Below are 22,278 nucleotides of genomic sequence, written 5' to 3' on the forward strand. Positions count from 1 at the left end.
AAATCTATAGTAGTGTTCACTCTAGATCCGGCGCCAGGCAGGGTGCTGGAACTAGAGAAAGGGGGCGTGGTCAATGAAAAGGGGACGTCTTCTGACGCGTCCCATTTTCTTTACTCTTGAGGTGTGCCTGGCAATTACGGACATGCCGGGCACGCCCCCAAGAGCTGGGGTCAGTGTAAATGGATGCCAGGTGCATGCGCACTGCACCCATTCAGAATTTGATAAGCTTGTCTGAAGAGATGAGTTTTCAGGTAACGCTTGAAGGTTTGGAGACAAAAGGAAAGTCTTATTGCGCGTGGGAGGGCAGCATCGAGGTCGGGTTGGGAGATATTTTGAGACAAGTGAAGAGATGTATGTTGGTGTTTTACAAATATTTGTCAAACCCTGGTTTAAGATCCAGGTTAGAATCAGAAACAAAACAGACCCTTCAGGATTCATTTATTTTAAAGATTCTTCAAATCTGGCAAGGTGGCGCTCCAAAAGGGGGAGGAAAAAATAAAAAATAAAAAGAAAGTTCACAAAAAAAGTGAAACACTGTGGGAGTTTTTTATCAAAGCGATGTGCCGCCAGGCATGATGGCAATGCCCAGCTGTACACATATGGGCTATTTATGGTAGTGCCAACATTGCATGATTTCCTCTGCCCATCATGAGGTGTGAGGAAAAACATGCTATGCCAGCAGAAGCAATGTGTCGTTCTGGAATGGCACATCTCGTCCATCATGTAAAATTGATTTCCCCTAACCCCCAAGTTTTTTGGATGTGCCTGGGTTATGTCTTTATAATCGAATGTTCCAACAACACAGTTTACCAGCAGAAAAGTGGATGTACATAAGGATGCTTTTCTTCTAGTATTTACACTTATTCATAATGCTTCTAATCTGTATAAATCTCTCCACGATACCTACAACTTTATTTATTTATTTTTTTTTATATGAAATTCATTAGGATGAGGTTTCTTTTAACAATTTCCCATTTTTAACAATTTCCCAACATAAAAAAGGGTCCCTGCATAATGTGTCATGTGTCTAAATATTGTAAATGTTTTGGTTAAGAAAACAAGATGTTTAAACACGATAAAGGCTGCCTATGCTGACAACCGGGTAATCCATTTGCTGGAAGGCTTAAGTTCTCCGTGACATGTATTCCTTCAAATATTATCGTACGTTTGTTACCCTGGCATTGCACAATATATTTTGATCTTTAAGTATTTCTACTGCAATTCATCTTTACCATCTTCAGCCTATTTTTTAAGTATTCTGCACTTAAAATATACAGAAACTGCTATTTCCACACTTTTAAAAGCAGAATAATGTTATGCTTTAAATGTAACAATACAAAAAACAGAAAAAAAAAAAAAAAAAAACATTGGCTTCTGGCTACCTACCTACCCTAGCAGGAGCCATCCTATAGTTTTCTATGAGGAGTGTATGCAAAAAGCTCTGCAAAGCATAGTTTTACTGTTGGTGACTTATACAGAGAAACTGAACTTGGCTAAATCACATGCAATACGGAGCAAGCTGGTTATATTGCTGCAATCATGTAAAATGGTTTGACAAATTAAAAAAAAAAATCCTAAAATAATTTAAGCTTCCATTAACTCTTTGATAATACATTCAGGTTACAAACTGCAAGAAAACCAATAAACATGTTCCAGGGGAAGAATTCAATTGTTTGTTTCAATTGTTGGTGGGAATAGTCGTGGCTGCACACATTTCTGCTCGCAGCCTTCCGTGGTGGCGAGCAGGAATTGGGCACCCAAAGCGGTACTTTAGTCGAGTTTAGCCACACTGCGCGGCTAAATCTGGTGCTTCTAGCCGTGCACTCGCGTACCTCAGGAACAACTGAATTGCTTCATTGGGCACCCAAATCAAATTAAATTGCCCCCATTGAGTTGGAGGATGTAAACACAAGTTTAGGCTTTTTCGCTACTTACTCTTCTTTTAGTGTGCGTCTTTTCGCAATGTGTGCGTTTTTCCAGACAACTTGCATACACGGCATTCTACAACATGTGTCTTGGTTAGAGGTTGTAGGGGGCGCCTAGGCGGAAATTAAACAGCCTGCGAGATGTAGCCATTGGCCAGAGTCAGGCAAGTCTGCAAGTTTGTTTTTGTTGTAAACAGCAATAAATTAGACTGACTTTCCTCTCATATGCTTATTAGCACCATTTAAAAAAAATAATTAGCATCTCACACGCTCCAATAGAACTAGGTAATAATCTGCACTATCTGGCCATTTCTGCAATTTCATGTTACTTGCATGGAGAAGTCACATTTGCTACCTAGGCAGAGTTGATCGCATTTTATGTATGCAGCCAGCTCCAAATATCGATGTGCCCTCACTCGTCTTTGCCACAGTCACACCATAGAGACCCTCTCTGCGCGCCTGGTCACGCGAGACTGCTAGCGCCAGGCATCTTTTTGCAGAAAATGCGCCTTAGCCACAATGTGATGCACCTAGGACACACCAGGAAACTGTGCTGATTAATTTGATTTCCGACACCTGTATGCGACCAAGTCTCTCAATCAGCATACGTAGTGCCATGCAGCAGACACAGCTTTTATCCACCCCAAGTTTCGATTACAGACTCAGGACCGTATTCAATTGCCGGCGAAAAAGTTTTGCCGGTGACGTCATTTCGCCAGCCGAGAACTTATCCCCGTATTCAATTCCAAAGACTTTTTGCCAGTGCAAAAAGTCTGCACCTTGTAACCAGTGGAAAAGATACGCTTCTGGAGGTGGAAAAAAAAAAGAAAGTGCAGAATTGGAGGTTTGTGGTACAAAGAGGTGGGAACACCCCTGCAGCAATGGGACAGTCCCCCAAAGGTAAACTGCGTCAAAATAAGTTAAAAAATTACTTTAGATAACCCCAAAAAATGTATTTAGTTTAGGGCGAAAAAAAAAAAAGTTGGGGGACAAACTTAAAAACTAGCGAAATAGACTCCAGGGGGTCCCCCAAGTATGCCCAAGGTGTTTTTTTTTTTTTTTTTGACTGCAGGTGTTTGCTGAAGATGCGTTTTTAACGTTTTTTTAAAACATCACTCTAGCGATTTTTAACCATGCTTGCACCCATGTACCCCAAATTTGCTGGAACTACTTATTTTTGCCAAAAAAACACCTGCTAAATGCTATTCTTCACCACTTGTGCAAAAACGATAAATAGCACCTATTGAGACCATTTCAGCACTCCAAATACCTTCAGAAGGGCTATTCGGGGGTATCCATAGTGATCCCCCATGTCAGGGCATATTTTGGGGGGTGTCAGGCTGATTTCCCCAAATCTGACAGCACTTTTCACCTGTTTGAGTTTGCCGGGACGCGTTCTTGCGTCCTTTGCAATAGGGCGAAAAGCGGGGACGAGCGCAATACTTTTCCGTAGGCAAAACCAGTGATGATGGCGGAAAAGACCGGCAGGCGAAAAGTACGGGACTTTCCGCCGGCAATTGAATATGGCCCTCAGTCACACACGGATATGCAAGTGTCACATCAAATAAATCAGCAGTCTCCTGGTGCATCACATTGCAACGAAGATGCATTTTCTGTAAAAAGAGACTCCATACGCTAGCAGAGTTGCAAGGGTCCTAGCGGTTCATGCCAGGCATATCGTGCTGCATAGCGCACAGAGGCTAGATGAGCTAGGAAACGTCTCATTTTGCTACCTAAATGCATTTTGCAATAATCTTTGCATTCATCTCTGAAAAAGGTCCCAACAGTACATCTTTTCTCTAACTCAATATGAAAACACTCCTAGGTTAACAATGAATAACTTATCTGTATACAAGAACTTCTGCTGGGAAGAGGTGACATAATAAACAGTTACTCACTAACAACAAATCTGACAATAACCCTTCAGCCCTACAAATTTGATTGAGATTTGGTTGCTACCCACATGGGATGCCCAGGCTATGGTTTGCAGTCTACAGACTAATGATGCCTTATTTTTGATTGACCGATAGCTTTAAAGACAAAATTATTAAAAATGAGCAACTAGCACCAAACTGCGGCCCTCATTCAGAGCCGCTCGTTAGCGGCAGTACGCTCGTTCCGAGCGATGTTTGCACATCTGCGCATGCGTACGCTTTTTAGTACGCATGCGCGAACCAGTCAGTGCGGCCGAAAATCCTTTGTACGCTATATAGCGAGTGCCTGCTATTTTGAGTGACAGAATGAGGCGTATGTGGGTGGTAACAGGGGAAGGTGCTTGAAAATGGGGAGTGGAGATCCGAACGCAGGCGTGCTTAAAGGTCAAAGCGGGCGTTTTATGGGTGTGTATATTTAAAACAGCAGCGTCATTGACCACGTCACTGGGTTATTTTATAGCCAGAACTGCACGCAAATTTGTGGTAGCAAACACCAACCACAAGAATAGCGAGCAGTTCATACGCTGGTCGATGTACTCGATTAATCTAATAAATAGCGGACATGACGTAGGATGCGTGCGGCCAGGGGGCGTTTTTAACAAATAAACGAGCGTATGTTTTGCTCGTTCGTTCAGACTTAGAGGTGTGAACAGACTGCAATGTGCGTACGGATCATTTGAATAGCCACCCCTTGTTTTTAAACGAACGACCGCAAATAGCGTCCGGCTCTGAATGAGGGCCTGCATTCCCAAAGTTTGCATAAACCTTAGCAACTGCATTATCAGATTTGAAATAGAATTGTATGAAAAGTAAATGGGAGACTGACTATGGAAGGGTTCAGGAGTTCTTCTACCCACAGAAACAATCAAAAACAAACTTACATTAGGCCTAGTTTATCGATCCAGCTTTCTGAAGCCAACTCAGCACAGGATCGAGGAATATTTCCAAGAAGAAATGGTCAGTACGTACAGGTTATTAAGCCAATGCATGCAGGATCGCTAGCAAAACATGCACATTATTTTACAGTTATTGATTCTGCTTGTGCTTTCTTCTACATACAATGGATAAATATTATTCATATAAATCAGGGACTTAAATCCTATGTCTTCAGCAGCTTCGGAATTGGTGGCATGCTAAGAAAGACACCACCTGATTGAATCTGTACTTTATTTCTGTACCACACCAGCATATAATTCACCTTTGTTAGGGTGGTAATTCCTAGTAAACTTAAATTGCTTCTTTGTCATTGTGCAGATTCCACAATTCAAGTATTTTATATATACAATCTTCGCCTGCCTTAATGAACTCCAAACACAATATTTTCAGCCAGCCAGTATCACTGCAAGTATTTTGAGTCTTAAACCCTTGAAGATCCCACTGCCATTACCCCTGCCTGCCCTCAGTCAACTAACTAATGATCAGCTCTCCTGAAGCCTTGGTTGGGTACAGGGAGCAGTACAAGTGTATTATGAATACTAACTGGGAGATGAAAAGAAGTTTAAGGGCCAGAAAAACAAATATTTAGGGTGACCTAAAGAGAACAATCAGGTTGCTCATGGCTTCAGCAAAATTACATGGTCTGTGACAGATTTGGCCATATGCAGAACATCCTCATGTTACCCGGATGTAAACCAATTACTTTATTTCATGCATTTTAATCGGACAATGACCGCATGTGCAATCTAGGAAGGTCATCTACTGACCAGATTTGAGCACAAAAACAGGATTTTGGTACTTACCGATAAATCCCTTTCTCCGATTCCACAGGGGACACTGGAGAGCATAGACAGTGGGGTATAGACCGTGCTGAGAGGGAGCTGGCACTTTAAATATTAAGAAGTGTAACTAGCTCCTCCCCCTCTATACCCCCCTCCAAGCCTCAGTATTAGAAAACTGTGCCCGAGGGGAGTTGAGAAAAAACAAACGGAAGAGGAGGAGGCGAAGCCAGTACACAGAACATATGAAAAGGTTGAACAAAACAAAAAAGTAACAGAACCAGAGACATCAAATCATTGTCCAACAGACATAACATAAAATGACCCCAACCCTGGCAGGAACAGCGCAGGGTGGGCGTCCAGTGTCCCTTATGGAATCGGAGAAAGGGATTTATCGGTAAGTACCAAAATCCTGTTTGCTCCTTCATCCACTAGGGGACACTGGAGAGCATAGACATTGGGGACGTCCCAGAGCTCCCAGTACGGGCGGGAAGGCGCTGAGAACCCTGCAAAACAGACCGGTCATACTGCGCTGCAGAGGCCGCAAACATGTCAAAACTAGAAAAAGAAAAGAATGTCGGCCAGACCAAATATCCTCTCTGTAAAGAACTACATGGAAAAACCCTGTGAGCAAACGCCCAGGAAGAGCCTACAGAGCAAATGGCGTAGGAGAAACAGAGACTCCTAAGATGAAGTCATATGCCTGATTGATAATCATACGAAACCAGAGGGCCAGAGACTATGTTGAAGCTGGCCAACCAAGATGAACTGCATCATACAAAACAAATAAAGCTTGATTTGCCTATGGCTGCAGTCCCTACCACATAAAAACGAAGAGGCCTAACATCATCCAAGGATCCTTACGAAAGAGAGTGTCGAGGAAAAACCGGTACCACAATAGGTAGGTTGATGTAGAAAGCCGAAACCCCTTTTTGAAAGAAAATCCATTTTAGTACGGAGGTCCGCTCTATCCTTGTAAAATATCAGGAATGGAGGACAACAGGATAGAGCTCCCAGAGCCAACACCTTCCTGGCTGATGCCATTGTTACCTTCCATGAAAGGTATCTGAACTCCTCCAACCAAAGGTCGAACAGAGGAGACTGCAAGAAAGAAAATACGAGATCCATTTGCCATGAGCCGCAGGAGGAACATAGGGTGGTAGCAACCGAATCACACCCTGTAGAAAAAGTCTGAATCTCCAGAATGCAAGACGCACTTGTTCTGGAAAATGGTCAAAGCTGAAAATTTTACTTTCAGCAAACCCAATCGCATACTGTACCAGGCGAGAACCTGTTTGCAGAATGTGGCTAGGTTGAATTCAGTAGGAAGAGCCCCTCCACATTCACACCACGCAACAGAAGATTGACCCTAACGGTGGTAATGATTAGAATTACCCCTCCTTCCTAGCTGTAAGCATAGCAAGGCTTGCCCTGTATTGGAATCCTGTCATTCTGAAAATGGCCTTTTTGAGAGCCACGCTATCAAACATAGCTGTCTTCAGTGTGGATAGACTAAAGGAACCGGTATGACGAGAACTTCTCTCAGAAGTATAGGCCACTGATCGTCGACCTGCAGAAACTGAAGTTCCAAGATCTACTATGTCAATCCGGAGATACCAAGAGATCCCTGGCCCTCACCCTTCTGATGTGTAAAATCCAAGGGAGTAGAGGAAACAGACAAATGTGAACTGCCACGGTGATGACAATGCCTCCGGGTCTCGTCCTAGAGATGTAGAAAGTCAGTTCATGATTGCGACTTGATGACATGAGGTCGACCCGAGGAAGACCCCACCGTAGGTAAACAAGGGACCTACAGGAGTAGAGCCCTGGTTGCTCGTCCTACCGGCTAAGGAAGTCGGTCTCTGAATACTCTGCACCTGGAATGAAAATATTCAAGATTTCCATTGCAAACCTTTCCGCCCAGGTTAGAATCCGGCATACTACCTTTAAAATCGCCGGACATATTCACTGTGATTAATGTACGCCATTGTCTTGGCGTCGTACTGTGGCCTCACAACAGGTGATCTGCTTTCTGAATAGCTTCCAGTGAAACCCAGCGGCCCTGGAAGTGCTGATCCGTAAACACAGCTTCACATCCTCTCAGACTCGTGTCTGTGGTGAAGACAGTCCCATCCCCAACTCTGAATCTCTTTCCCTCCAATAGGAAATCTAGTTCAACCACCAGAGGAGGGTATCCGAGTTCTGGGACTAACTTTAACCTGTAGAAGGGAAAGATGGGATTCTGCTCACTAAGAGAGAGGGAGTAGTTGAAAAGAAAAAAACTCGGAGAAATCCAAATCAATACCAGGCGATGTCGAAGGACCCTCTCGTCACCATGTCCTGAATGGAAGCTGCGCTGAAATTTTTTCTTTTTTTTTTTTTCTTTTCACGTTTTCTTTTTCCGTAGCAGAAAAGACTAGGGAAAACACAGAGACCACCCCTGACGAGGTTGTTGTGAATCACTGACCTTTTGCAGTAATTAGACCCCGTAATGGGCCTTCAGCAGAGGATCATCTAGGTAAAGGATAATAATGACCTCATGTATCTGAAGGAGAACCGTCGTGACAACCATGACCTCTGTGGAAAAGAGAGATCCAGAAAAGTAATCTCAGAAGCACCTGAGGAGGCAGCCTTAAAAGGGATGTGAAGAAATAGTCTTTGATATCCAGAGATATGGAGATTCTCCCTTCTCTAGTCCTGCATCAACTGAAGGGACTATGTAAAACTTTGAAAATCTGTAGGAATACAGTGAGATTCTAGTAGAGAATACAGATATTATGTAGGTTGCCCACCGGAGGGGGGGGGGGGGGGGTGTCTGCAATGGATGTGCTATTTGTATGAGAGATTGTCTAGCTCTCTATGGATGCAATATTGCAATAAAAGGTAACAGCGCACAACCCTTGGCAGTGTGAATGTGACGCATTAGACAGTTGGTGCTTGACAGAGAAAGTGAGGTCTGACCGAGTCGTAAGGCCTCAGAATCACACAAAGACTGGTCTGATGGCTGGGAACCTGAATCTTCACAATTGTGGATAGAAGCTAGTGTATAATCTGCTGTAAAACAATACTCCTATTGTTGGAGGACTTGGTAAACAGAAAAAGAAGGTAGAGAGTGAGACTAATAAGTCAAGCTTGTATCCTTGAGTGATGAAAACCCAGACCCAATAGTTCGTACAAGACACCGTCCATATGACATTGAAGTCCTAAAGACTCGGTTCCACTGTGGGAAACCCCAGGTAAGAGGAAAGCCATCCAGCCCTAGACTCAGTAGTGGACGTAACTTTATATAGAGTAGATGTTATAGTGACTCTACACTGAAATACGGAACCACAGGAAGATGATAGTCCCGTGCACAATCCGGAACCCGAAAGGGCCGAAACGAGGGTCCTGTATAAGGACTTCTGCGAAGGAAACTACAGACAAGATATGAGAGGATCTACCCCCTGTAGATTACCATGACAGGACGCAGTATCAGACCTACAGTCGTACAAATGAAATTGTATCACCTTATATACCGCTATGCATGAAAAGAGAAAAATATATATAACCGCCGGACATCTGAAATGTGTTTATCCGTATGTTACCTAGCCGAAAACAGGACACAAATTAGTTTTATGCAACTGAAAGTGCAATAGTAAGTCTGTTATTTCCTTTTGGAAAGAATACTGTGGGACAGGACTAGTGTCCCCTTTTTGCCATACCTGTCAGATTTAAGCCTACACCACCTGGTATCCCCAGGCGGTCTCCCAGTACTAACCAGGCCTGACCCTGCTTAGCATCCAAGATCAGACGAGATCATTATATATATGCAAGTTAATGTAATTACCTGCACCACCAGTGATCCATGTTTATGAACCAGGGTCTCAACTAAAATGACCACTAGTGCAGCAGGGTATTAGTGCACAGAGCTATACGGCTCTTACACTCTCTAGATTCACTGCAAGGAAAAAAAAAACATTATCCGCACATGGAAAAGTTTTTACAGTATCTGACCCTGATCAGTGGTACGGGAGCCTTTTATGAGGGTAAAGGGCATCCACTACACGATTTTAGCAGGCGATTGAACGATAACTACATCGTCATAGTTCAATCGTTTAAAAATCTTTTATAAATCGTGCAGTGTTTGGTCGTTAACGATCAACAATGCGCACTCCCGCTGGTCAATTTCACTTGATCTATTAAAGATAGTTTGCAAATCGTTCAGACTGAAAGATAAAATTTCAAGGGAAAAAAATCAAGGGAAAATCGTTTAGAGATTGGACAGGGAGTAAATCGTCTTGTGGATGTGCCCCATATCTCCGTCAGTGATAGATAGATATATGTATATATACAAATATCTAAGCTCCTTAACGGAAGTGTCAGCCAATTATCATATACGCTACACAATAGGGAGTTAGTGTTACACAATATTTGTAGGTATGTAGAGACACCTTAGTCTCATGACACATACAGACCTTACACAAACATTAAATTGAAATGAAAAAGGTCAACGGCGGAAATTGGTATACAGAGACAGAAGAGAGCCTAACCTGCCCTAATAGCGCTCCTAGCAGTACCAGAAAAACGCTAGGCAGATACTGAAATGCTCTCCTGCCCAGCCTAAATCACACTGTGTACTTACAGTTCCGTTTAGACTATCAGGATCACTACAGCAGCATATATAGATATAGGTGTATAAGCACATTTGTAATCACCGCCAGCATCTTCCAGAGAAGCGCTGGGGCTGTAGAGGAAGAAACAGGGCTCCGGAGCTAAACTCCGCCCCCGGAGAATAAGCTCCGCCCCCAGCAGGACTTCGGAGCTAAGCTCCGCCCCCTGCTATGGCGCTCAAATGTACTGTAAGCGCGCTATTTAGTATTGCCACGCAGTAAGTGGCAATCATCCTCTGTTACTAATGAGCCTGTATGAGGCTCCTGCAGCGGGGAATGTTCCTGCTACACCCCGCTGCTTACATGAAAGCTGTGTGCTCCACGTGGTGAGCTACAGCTATCTGCCCTGCTGCTCCATTAGCCGGAGCAGCCTTGTGCTGTGAGTGTACCAATATAACCTGGCTACCCCGCTAATCCGGGAGCCAGGGATACTCACAGCTGCTGCCTGCTGCTCTGTCAGTCAGAGCAGCTTTGCGCAGAGAGAGAGGCAGGGCAGTAGTAACTGTATCATACCATAGTAATTACCTGGCTACCCCGTTACACGAGGAGCCAGGAAACTTACAGGGTATACTCACAGGTAGCTGCGGTGCTGCCGGCGGCGGTAGTGACTGATGGGAGCCGGTATGTGCGCTGCACGCAGCGGCATGTGAAACCCCCTGTAAAGGAGACGGTGGTCTCAGCAGTCGGGGACCACAGGCCAAGTGCGTGCACTTGCGAGCGGGTCCCCCGGCAGCTCCATCGTCGCAGACAGGCAGTGCAGCTTCTGCCTGTCTGTCCTCAATGATTCTATCTTCAGCACAAAAGTGCTATCTAACTATATTACCAACCCCTGAGGAGGAGTGTGAAACATCAGCTCCCCTCGGGCACAAACTAATACTGAGGCTTGGAGGGGGGTATAGAGGGGGAGGAGCTAGTTACACTTCTTAATATTTAAAGTGCCAGCTCCCTCTCAGCACCGTCTATACCCCACTGTCTATGCTCTCCAGTGTCCCCTAGTGGATGAAGGAGAAACAATTCATATCCATGTAATTGTGCCCTAATGTCCACCTTTAACCATGACAGGAACTGTAGCTGTAAGAACAGATAATTGTACCCTGCCACCACATTTACATACACTACTGCCTATATTTTTATTTCACTTCTATGGTCCCTCAGTGGAGTTATAAAATGGTGAATATTGGTCAGTCAACAATTACTGTAACCACAACAAAAACAAAAAAAAAAGGATAAAATGAAACATCTATGATCAGGGAAGGGGAAAGAGGAATTTGCGCACAATCATTGCTATAGTAACACAGGCACAATTAGAAGTGGGTATGGGGTCATTGGGACCAATAGATTTCACCACTACACAGGAAAAATAAACACCAGCGCATGACTGGACTAAAAATCTAGAAATACAATTCATTAGTTATTAAAGAGAACCTAACAGGAGAGAAAAATAACATCCTCAGACAGTAACTTTACAATCCACCTAGGTGAAAATTCTATGCTAGGGAGGCACAGGAGGGCGTTATTTTATTCAAAATATAGTGTCTGCATCCGGCATCCATTCACAGTGACCGCAGCACTTGGGGGCTGCCTGGCATGTTCGTAACTGCTGGGCACGCCCCCAACAGTGACGGAAAGGGGACACGTCTTAAAGACATGCCCCTTTTTGGTCACACCCCCTTTCTGGGGGTGATCACTAGATTCAACTAAACGCGAAATGAATAGCGCTGGGAAGAAGTTCCCGGAGCTATTCAATTAAGCGTGCAGTTAACCCCAACTAAGGATTTCTTCTCGCATCCCTCCTGGGGTGCGAGCAGAAATCCGACAAAACTACAGATGTGAAGCTGTTTTCTGCCCTTAGCGTAGCCGGAGAAAGTCGGTTCTCGCAAACACCATATTTAAGACGCGATAAACTGGCCAACAACACAGCGTGCTGAATTGAATAGCTCCAGGAGCTCCTTCCCGGCGCTATTCAATTTGCGTTGAATTGAATCAAGCCCAAAGAGTGGGTTCTATTCTATTACATGCGAGTTGGGTCCTGCGAGCAGTTCTCACAGTGAACTCACAATGCAATCAAAATTTGCATTGATTTTCCAAAGGCAATTCTCATTTTTTGTGTGTGCACCCCCCTGTGCTGGTGAAAAGGTAAGGAAAGTGTTTATTAAGGTAATAATGGCGGGACACATTGCAGAACCTCTGGTACACCCCTCCTGATGAATAATCATGCAAATGGAGGTATTTAAATAGCATAATGTGGCCCATGACGACAGTTTTCAGGTAAATTCATCTTAACAGCTCAATAAAGGGTTAATGATGTGAGGCAGGTATGTGGGGGGGGGTCAATGATGTGGCACAGGTATGTTTTAGTGGGAGTGTGATTTTTGAATTTGCATACGACAGGTAAAAGTGTTTATTCCAACTTTTTAACACATAAAAAAAAACACTGAAAATGTACTATACAGACATTTTTCTTGACTCCGTAATGCTGGAAAGACTTTAATTTTGATGTAAAACTCTTGTTACCATATTTTCACCATTAATAAAAAATAAATAAATAAAATAAAAAAATCTAAAAACCAGTCAAGTTATAACATTTAAAAACATGCAGTACTTTCATTATGGCCACTAACAGCCTTTTATATTGTCCTGCTATCTCTGCTTCCTGGGGGGGCCCAAGAAGGTTCCCCCACTTTTTCATGCTCTTCTCCCAAGTCGCACTTTGAAGGAAAGGTGCACATCCTCACCGTGACTACTGTGAATTGGCATTTCTAATTGGATCTTGCATGTCTCGGGTGCGTATTCCATTAAATAAACTCGCACTTAATAGGATTGCGCTCAGTTAGATCTTGTGGCACCATCACCATTTAGTCCTCTGTCCATAGCATCAGCTTTGAATAGAGCGGTAGGAATATCTTTTTCCTGATACAAACCAATACTACGGTTTCACGGGACTCTCCCACAGAAGGAACTCCGGGGTCCCTTCCCTACAACCCTCATTACAGCTACTATTCTCCACTTCACTTAAGCCTCTGGGCAAGCAGGCCAGAGAAAAGTGTATTCAGGCCTAGGGCCTAGTTTTGCTGTTTATACCATCTAAAGTAAGAGGAAAGTTTATTATATTAGTAAGTAAAATTTGACTCTTCAAAAGAGAGAAGACAATGAAAACCATTATAGGCACAGCAAGTCAAATGAAAAAGGCTCTTGGCTGGTTCTCAAAATAACCAGAAATACGTTATTGATAATTGGCGTCCGTAAGTGATTAATGTAGTCACATCTCCAAAGTCAGCCTTCCTTTCCTTGCACAAAACTACTGTGCTCAGCTAGTGCAAAATCAGCAGAGTTAGGCCTTCAACACAGATGTTGATGTCAACAAACTGCAAAAAACACTGTAAGCAAACAGACACCACACACTTTAGATTGTGAGCAGCAGTTTTGGGGATTTTTTTTTCCCTTTTTTCTTTGAGGCAATTTCAGTGTTTCCTGCAATGTTTATCACCATTAACAAGTGCTGCAATATAATGGAGTATCCATGGGAACATTCAAGTAAATAGCAAATTATTTTCATGCAAGCTTTGAGAAAATGCTTTGTACTATATTAAAGCAAAAGTACAAGGTTTTCTGTGCATTTTAGCTGTATTTACAAAATCTAGGAATACAAGGCTCAATTAGCTTAAAAAAAGGGGGGACCAAATGTTTGCAGCCCATTATGTTAGATTTGCCTAAACCAGCATTTCTTAACACCAGCCACCACACATCTACTGACAGTCTGCAGCATGAGGACTGGAGTAACACTGGCATTACCAATTTGAAAACAATTTTGATTCGGCTTGAAGAATGTACGTATTCAATCAGCGGCGAAAACGTTTGCTCTTCTTCGCCATTGGCAAAAACATCCCGTTTTCGCCAAAAAACGGCAAAATTTTCACCAAAAAACATGCGAAAACGGCAATATGCGAGAAAAAACTGAGACAAGTCTTATCCATCCCAGACCTAGAGAAACAAAAAAAAAATGCAAAATCCCTATTTTTGGAAAAAAATTGGGGATTTCTTTCAGAACCCTTTGAACAGCCCACCCCCCCTAATGATAAATTACTGGGAAAAAAAAATTGTAAGTTGCGTACTTTGCCAAAAAACGACCGCGCAAATTTTGGGCAAAAATAAATAAATGTTGAAAATGGTTTTAACGTATTGGGTCTGATTTTTCAGGGCGTAGTATGGACGTGTCAAGTGTTTTAAACATCGCACACGGTCGCAACAAGCGGATCAACGGTTTTAAAATTGCATTTTTATGACACGAAAATATACTTACACCCATTTTAACGTACCCCCAATTTACGTGGAACAGTAATTTCCTATGGAAAAAAATTGTTCTCCATCTTTTTTCAAAAATTATTTTTTTTCCCGGCCAAAATGTGCGCGTTTGTTTTTCGCCAAAGTACGCAACTTACACATTTTTTGGGGGCGTAATTTATCATTAGGGGGGTGTTCAAAGGGTTCTGAAGGAAATCTCCAAATTTTTAGCCAAAAATAGGGTTTTGGCATTTTTTTTCTGCTTTGCACTCAGTTGCTGCAGGTTTCCGGGCCAACAAACCAGCTGAGCAGTTTATGACAATATACAAATGACAAGACAAAGAGAAAAGGGGTCTAAGTGAGATACTCCCTACTTGATTTAACAATGCCTGAAGAGGGTCAATGGGCTCACTTCTATTCTGCGGGAAGTGAATAGTGCCGGGAATCAGCTCCCAGAGCTATTCAATACACCGCGCTGCTAAGCCCGACTACGGATTTCTTCTCGCACCCCTCCGGGGGTGCGAGCAGAAATCCAACAAAAGTCCAGGCGAGAGGCTGTTTTCTGCCCTTCACGTCTGGAAGTTAGGTTGGGGAATGCCAGTTCTCGCGCCTTAAACAGAGTGTTTAGTCGCGAGAACGGGCATTCTCCGACAAAACACCGCGGAGGATTGAATAGCTGCGGGAGCTATCTCACAGCGCTATTTACATCACGGGCAATTGAATCGAGCCCAATGATGGTGATCCAATCAACAATAAAACCCTTGGGAGAAAAATCTGGGGGTGAAGGGGTTCGGGCGCAGGATTCCTTGACTGTTTGCAGCTGAAATCACTGATTTGAGATTCCTGTATGTTGATATCTGGCCTAGCTTCTTCCATTCCTGTTTTTTCACACTGAAATCACTAAGGGGCCCATTCTATTCAATGTGATGTAGTACTGCGCACCCATCAGCAATTTGAGCTAGTGCAGACCTCGTTTTCCATCGCACCTCTATGAGGTGCAAGGCTTGAGATGCAGATGGACACATTGTGCCATTCCAGAAGGGCACATCGCGCCCATTACGCAGAATTTAATTCATCCCATATAGGACCTACAGTAGGTTTTCTTTCCACCCCGAAAGGCCACCCTCTGTATACCTTCCCTTTAAGCCCATCCCGTAGCAACATACAAATTTTTAACACAAAAATGTTATGAGTCTCTAATTGTGCCTGTAAAAAAAAAAAAAGAGGTAGTGACATCAGCCTGATATTTGAGTATCTGCCACTAATGACTACAGACAGCTGCAAAGCCCTTCACTGAAGGGCCTTCAGGCAAATATGGTAGATGGCAGTAAGTGACAATCTGATGGAATCTGTTAAAGCTTCTTGCCCTCTGCAATTCTTCAAATAATCAATTCTTATTACATCATCCAGGATGTTTCTGCTATTAATGTCTTTTAACTGCCCCGTAGAATGGGCGTATTTGCGCTCTCTTTCTTTCTTACAGTGTATGTTTCAGTGGCTTCTTTTACTTCAACTGCATAATGGGTACACTTAAGGTCACCTACCAGATCGGAACCTCCCATGTGGAACATTCAGATGTGTTAGGCTTAGTTTGGAAGCTGACATGTTACTTTGGATGCATTCTATCTTACTCAACATTCAGGCTACTTATTTCATTAAAGACTAGGGGAAAAAAATAAAAAAATAAAAATCTAAAAAACCTCCAGAAGTGAGATGGAAAGGAAGGTTATTAGGAATCTGTTGCACAGGCATTTTCTAAGCATTACAGCGAGACGGGGAAACTGTGGTTTAAATTAAATGCTGTGTTTCTAGTTAGATACGTTCTATGCTGGAATATTTTTAAACTGTATTTTGCTTTGATAAAATTACCCATACTTTTTTTATGTCAATAATCATATAGTACCTTTATGGAGAGAAGGGCTCATTCCAATGGACACTCTTCCCACATTACACACAATGCATTGCAGGGATGACTTTAGTGTTCCTGCTAGACTGTTTTAGCGGAGCGCCGCGTCCTGCAGGATTTCAAAAGGGCAGAATGCGCCCTGGCCTTTTGGTGGTGCCCCGCGGACAACAGTGTTCCACGGGTGGAAAAAATTGCTGTGCAGCGCTCACCGCTGGTGAATAGATGCCGGGGCGCATGTGCCTTGGATCTATTCACAGATGTAGAACTTGGGGGCAGCCTGGCATGTCCTTAAGTGTCAATTATGCCCCCGATTAAAAGGGGGCGTGTCTCAAAGACACCCCCCCCCCCATTTTCAGTGACCAAGCCCCCTTTTCGTTGGGGCACAGAAATGCCCCTTTCTAGGTCCTGGCCTAGCGTGAACACTAGACTTGTATAAGATCACTGTTATCCATTTGGAGGGCATAGGTCATAAATATTTATTTATTACCAGTTATTTATATAGCGCAAATATGGCCAATTAAATTAATTCAAGATGAAGCATAGACATGTTGTCCCTAATGCAAACGACTGCGAGTTGTAGCCACTAGAGACAAGGATTTAAATTATTGCAGCTTTAAATCTAGCTGCTAGATTGCTAAGATCACACTGGTGCTTGCAAACCGCAGGCACATTTGGACCATTCTCAATTCTTTCCAGTAACAGTGTCCGGCATTCCCCATATATTGCTCTATCCATATCTGGACATGGGAACCTCATAAGGTTTTATAAATCCTATGTAAAACTACATCAAGCAGAAAGCAGTGTATGTGGTTAGTGTAGGCCTCCAATTTCTAACCGCTTCATCATTTCCTTAAGCAAAAAGCATTTAGGGGCCCATTTATCATTTAATATTTGCAGTATATTACTCAAAACACCCGCTTTCTGGGGTCACCTGCAAATATTAAGTATCCCCCAAGATGTATTACGGAAGGATAACACAGTCCCCCCATTTCCGATAGCAGCTACAACACCCTTAGGTGTGCGATGCTGTCAGATTTACCAAGCTCCGGAATGCAGCGCATTCTTGAACTTGGTACCCACAGCCAAAGCCATCATTGGGCTCGATTCAATTGGCAGCGATGTAAATAGCGCCGAGAGATAGCTCCCGTAGCTATTCAATTCTATGCAGTGTTTAGTCGGAGAATGCCCGGTCTCGCGACTAAACACCCTGTTTAAGGCGCGAGAACGGGTATTCCCCGACCTAACTTCCCGGCACGATGATGTTTTCCAGGCGCGAAGGGCAGAAAACAGCCTCGTGCCTGGACTTTTGTCGGATTTCTGCTCGCATCCCCGGAGGGGTGCGAGAAGAAATCCTTAGTTGGGCTTAGCAGCGCGGTGTATTGAATAGCTCCGGGAGCAGATTCCCAGCGCTATTCATTTCGCGCAGAATAGAATCGAGCCCTTAGATTGTAGACCACTCATGCGCACAAATCCCAGCACAGGAGTGTAGAGTTGCTCTATTACATTTCAGCGCAACTGCGATGCGATCATGGGCGCTAGTATCACGTCCAGATTGAATTGCAAATCCCATTATTAATAAATGGGCTGCTTACTGTTCATACAACTGCCCTTATGGTGGGTACACACTATACAGATATATCTGCAGATGATGGTCGTTCATACCACACTGAACGGCCAGTATCCGTGTCTTGCCGCGGGTCAGTTCGGGGGCGTGTCCCGTGTCTGCAGACATATCTGTCCATCAGCTGTGCAGCACAGCAGATGCGATATGTCTGAACGACGACGTTCACAGACATATCACGGGTACACACTGGCCGACGGGCAGCAGATATATTGGCCCACCAATTGATCGCCCAATATATCTGTCAGTGTGTACCCAGCTTTAGATGCATATGACCCTTTTCACTGATCTTTATTTTCCCAAATCTATATTATGTGCATTGTTTGCAAATAAGATAAAACCTATAATCTCTTATTTAATTTAGATCAGATTACAGCGATAGAGCAAGGGCAGTGCTGTGTGCCTGTGGAGAAACAGGACATGCTGTAAGGTTAGTAAAAGGTGCTTAACACCTAGCATACCCAGCTACAGTAATGGCCCAGATTAATGCATTAACCTCAGCTCAAACATTAGTTAGGAAGATTCTTACAGTAACTACTGTAAGAATTTCCTATTTCACTAATTAAGTCTTTAACAAATGAAGTAAAACAATATGAGGCTGTCACCATAGGAACCAGTCACAATCCATTAAAATGTACTACTCCATCATTAAACTGATTTCAGCAACAAAAACACTGGAGTAGAGAGCTGTATAACATCACTCCCTACACAGGTTCTCATCTCATTTGCAAACTCAACAAATACTATTCTTTTGGTGCATTTTAACATTCAATTCTTATGAACATATAGGTGGCAAAATAATCTAAAAGGTGATGGACAGAAAGTGTATCCTACATTCAAGCAAACCAGCATTACAGAGCCGGCATTACACTCCTACCAGAAATGCATACATGTCTAACATTTAATACCGTAGATAAATGTGATCTTTCACTTGCTATAAGGCTATTGACATACCTTCTTTTGTGGGCAATATAGTGCATTCCTAATAGCTCAGTATTTGTTTTAAAACAAGATTCATTTTTCAACCAGAACGCCTATGAAAGGCAACCTAACTGAGCAGGTAAAAAAGGACCTGTAATCAAAGCCTTTTATACCTAATATGCCAGAGCAGCTGTGCAAGAGATATTAATGCAATGAATCTTCATACCAGTCATAATGAATGAGAGTTCAGAGTAACAGGCGGCCAGAGGTCAGCAATGCTCTGCTATGACATGTACCCTTCATGTTACAGTCCCCTGACCAATAAGGAGGGGATTATACATACACAGATACAGCCGGGCATGACATCCCCTCCAGGGGGAGATGGCAGAATGACAGAGCCAGGCTACAATACAAATACACGGATGCCCAATATAGATCATAACACTGCAATACGACTGGTGGCACAAAAACAGAAGGGATGAATCACTGGTGATGGGGAGCATTATATACTGGGGAAAGATCATTAGATCTTTAAAGAATGTAGCAAGTATACATGCCATAGAGAAGGACTGCCACATACCCAAGCACATCGCAGGGAACAGAATGAAATATATATATATATATATATACACATATACACACACACACACACACAGGCTCCATGGGCATCTGCCCTCACCACCAGGGGCATGTTGTGCTGGCTCAGAGTACAGTCACACATACATGCAGATGAGTGGGTCAGTGAGTGTACACATGCAGAGATCAGCAGCAGACATATATGTACATTATACATCTGCCATACACACAAGGGGTGGGCTGTACCCTATACAATCCCCCATGGCATCATACCGGGGGTCGGCCTAGGCATTACAGAGGCATCACCCTCCCTACATCAGAGCCACCGAATCAGCAGCCCGGGAATGACATAGCCGCTCCGGGGGCCGCTCCCCGGTTATCCCCGCATCCCGTACATCAGGGCTCCGGGCTCCCCGCACCGGAGGCCGCATCTGCGGGGCCCATCAGCCGTCCCTCACCTCCACTCGCCTGCAGCCGCCAGCACTGGTCCTCAGCCTCCCCAGCCTGTCCGTGTCCTCTCCGCTGTCCGTGTCCCCCGCACCGTGTTCGCCGTACCCGAGCTTCAAAATGGCGCCAATTTGTCTCCAGCGGCTCCAATGGAAGCGGCAGTGGGAAGAGCGCGGCCGGCGGCGGTAGCACACAGCGGGCGAGCAGCGGCACCCAGCGGCCGAGCAGGGAACCGTCATGGTGCCGCCTCTTCATGACGTCCCCGGCCATCCTCTTTGAGTCCATCCTCCCGCGACCTCCGGGCTTGTTGGGGAGGGAGACGCTCGTCGCTCAGTGGGTAGAGGCTGGGGTGATATTGCTACCACTTACTGGCCTCATACATTTCCTGTGCTGTGTAGGCTGCTGCTGTGTCCATAGCTCAGTAACAGCTTCTGTTACTACCTGCTGGGAAGCATCCTGGAAACTGCATATGTATATTATATTATACAGTATACTATATAGCAGACACATAAAAAGCTTCTATCAAGTCACGATGCATTCCTCTATACCAGAGAACCCGGGTACTAGTAATAATGTTGGACCTGGGGCCTGATTCATTACGGATCGCAACTGAGATTGCAATAGCGATTACGCACGCAGTCTCACTGCGAAGATATGCTAATCCACTACGATCGCTATGCACAACATAAGGACGCCCACTTTACCTTACACACATCTGTAATACTTAGACTGCGAAACCATCGGGTAACATCGAGTACCATCGCAGCCTCACGCACACTTGCACAAGCTCTGACCTTACTCAGGAATTGCTAACCTCGTTGGACGCTGTGGGTACACAAGCTGCGTATGGCATCGCAGTGGATAATGTATGCATGCCCCTGCAACAGTGTTCAAACATACTGGCACACCTGCGTTTCGCCGACATCCCCCCCGTCATCACCCTCAAGCTGTACTTCCTGTCAATCACTCTGCGATGGGTTTGCGTAGTCACTTCAATCGTAGTCCAGATCGCAGTGGAGTGTTTGCGCATACGCAGAACGCAACAGTCGGCCAATTGCGTGTGCAGTTGCGATCCTTGCTGAATCAGGCCCCTGAATCTGATGCAGCTGTCTGCTTATGCCGTTATAAAGCCCTTCTCTGGTGTGCAACCGTGCATCCGAGTTCACAAGGACTGAGACGCCCAATTTGTGTGTATTCATGCACGCAGGGCCGTAAATATGGTAGTGCGACCTGTGCCATGGCACAGGGGACAGGGGGTGCTGTTCGGGCCTGTCAATTTTCCTGTTTATTATTATTCTCACTTGTAGCCTCCTCTTCTTTTATCCACAGCATCTCCTGGATTCTCCTGGCACTTCCCCATGAAGCAATGGCCTATTTTCAGGTGCACTATCTTATGTCCCTAGTAAAAAATGTGAGGGGGGGGCACCAATGCTCTCTGGCACTGGGCACCAAAAAGTCTAGTTTCGGCTCTGCATGCATGGCAATTGTGCTTGGAGCATCTTTACACACCACCATCGGACGCAGTATTAAAACTTGCAGGTGCAGGTTATCCAGCTGAATATTGCCTCCTACATGAACGATTCAGCGCCTTTACGCAACCACTATCTTAGATACGACCGCAACATCTTCATGCATCTCATTAGCCACCTTCCTGTTAACTCCCAATCACTGCCCTGGAACACCAATACATTTCCAATACACTGCTGCAACCATGCGTCTAAATGTTCATTGCGACTCTATTTACAAACTCGAGATGGACGCGTGGTGCAACTCAGACGCACTCACAGATGAAAAACATCGCTTCACTGCGTCCGACAACACTGCTGCCTTCGACTCAGAATCATAGCCACTATCTTTAATTTCCATTGGCAAGCCCAGGATTTGTCCCTGGCAGATTTTTGTCCCTGAAAATGACAATTATTTTCCAGTAATAACCAAGTACAATCTCACCCTGGTCATGATTTGAATTGTTACTGTCAGGTTTGGCGATACAGAGCGTAAACTATAAAGACATCTAGGCATTTGAACAGTTTCTTTCCTTGGGCAGTTCTTTTGTTAAATATGAATGTAGGATAATCAAATGGTATTTATTATTATTTTTAAATTAGGATGTTTTATATTTAGAGATTTATAGTTTTTATATATTATCTATGTATTGAAATCGTGTATTGTGAATGGATGTATTTCACATGTTTTTTTTTTTTAATGTACGTACTTGGGGCCTGACAGACCGCTCGCAAGCGGGTCGATGTTGGCCCAGTGCGGATGCGCACGACGGAGTCGGCTCCGTCGTGCGCATGGCT

General features: G+C 44.1%; 1 protein-coding gene across 3 annotated transcripts in view; it reads right to left on the reverse strand.

Moving 5' to 3' along the window:
- Positions 1-20,196, reverse strand: part of PDS5B (PDS5 cohesin associated factor B) — a 149,835-nt gene extending 129,639 nt beyond the window's left edge. For 2 of the 3 annotated variants that reach the window (XM_088460236.1, XM_088460233.1), the window contains exon 1: positions 19,987-20,195. The gene's annotated coding sequence lies outside the window, so the exon portion shown is untranslated. Of the gene's footprint in view, positions 1-19,986 lie in introns of all 3 variants that reach the window. The other variant, XM_088460234.1, reaches the window with a different exon arrangement.
- Positions 20,197-22,278: the final 2,082 nt, after the last annotated feature.

Source organism: Taudactylus pleione, unplaced genomic scaffold (assembly GCF_031769625.1).
Source record: "Taudactylus pleione unplaced genomic scaffold, aTauple2 ptg000043l, whole genome shotgun sequence".
Lineage (NCBI taxonomy): Eukaryota > Metazoa > Chordata > Amphibia > Anura > Myobatrachidae > Taudactylus > Taudactylus pleione.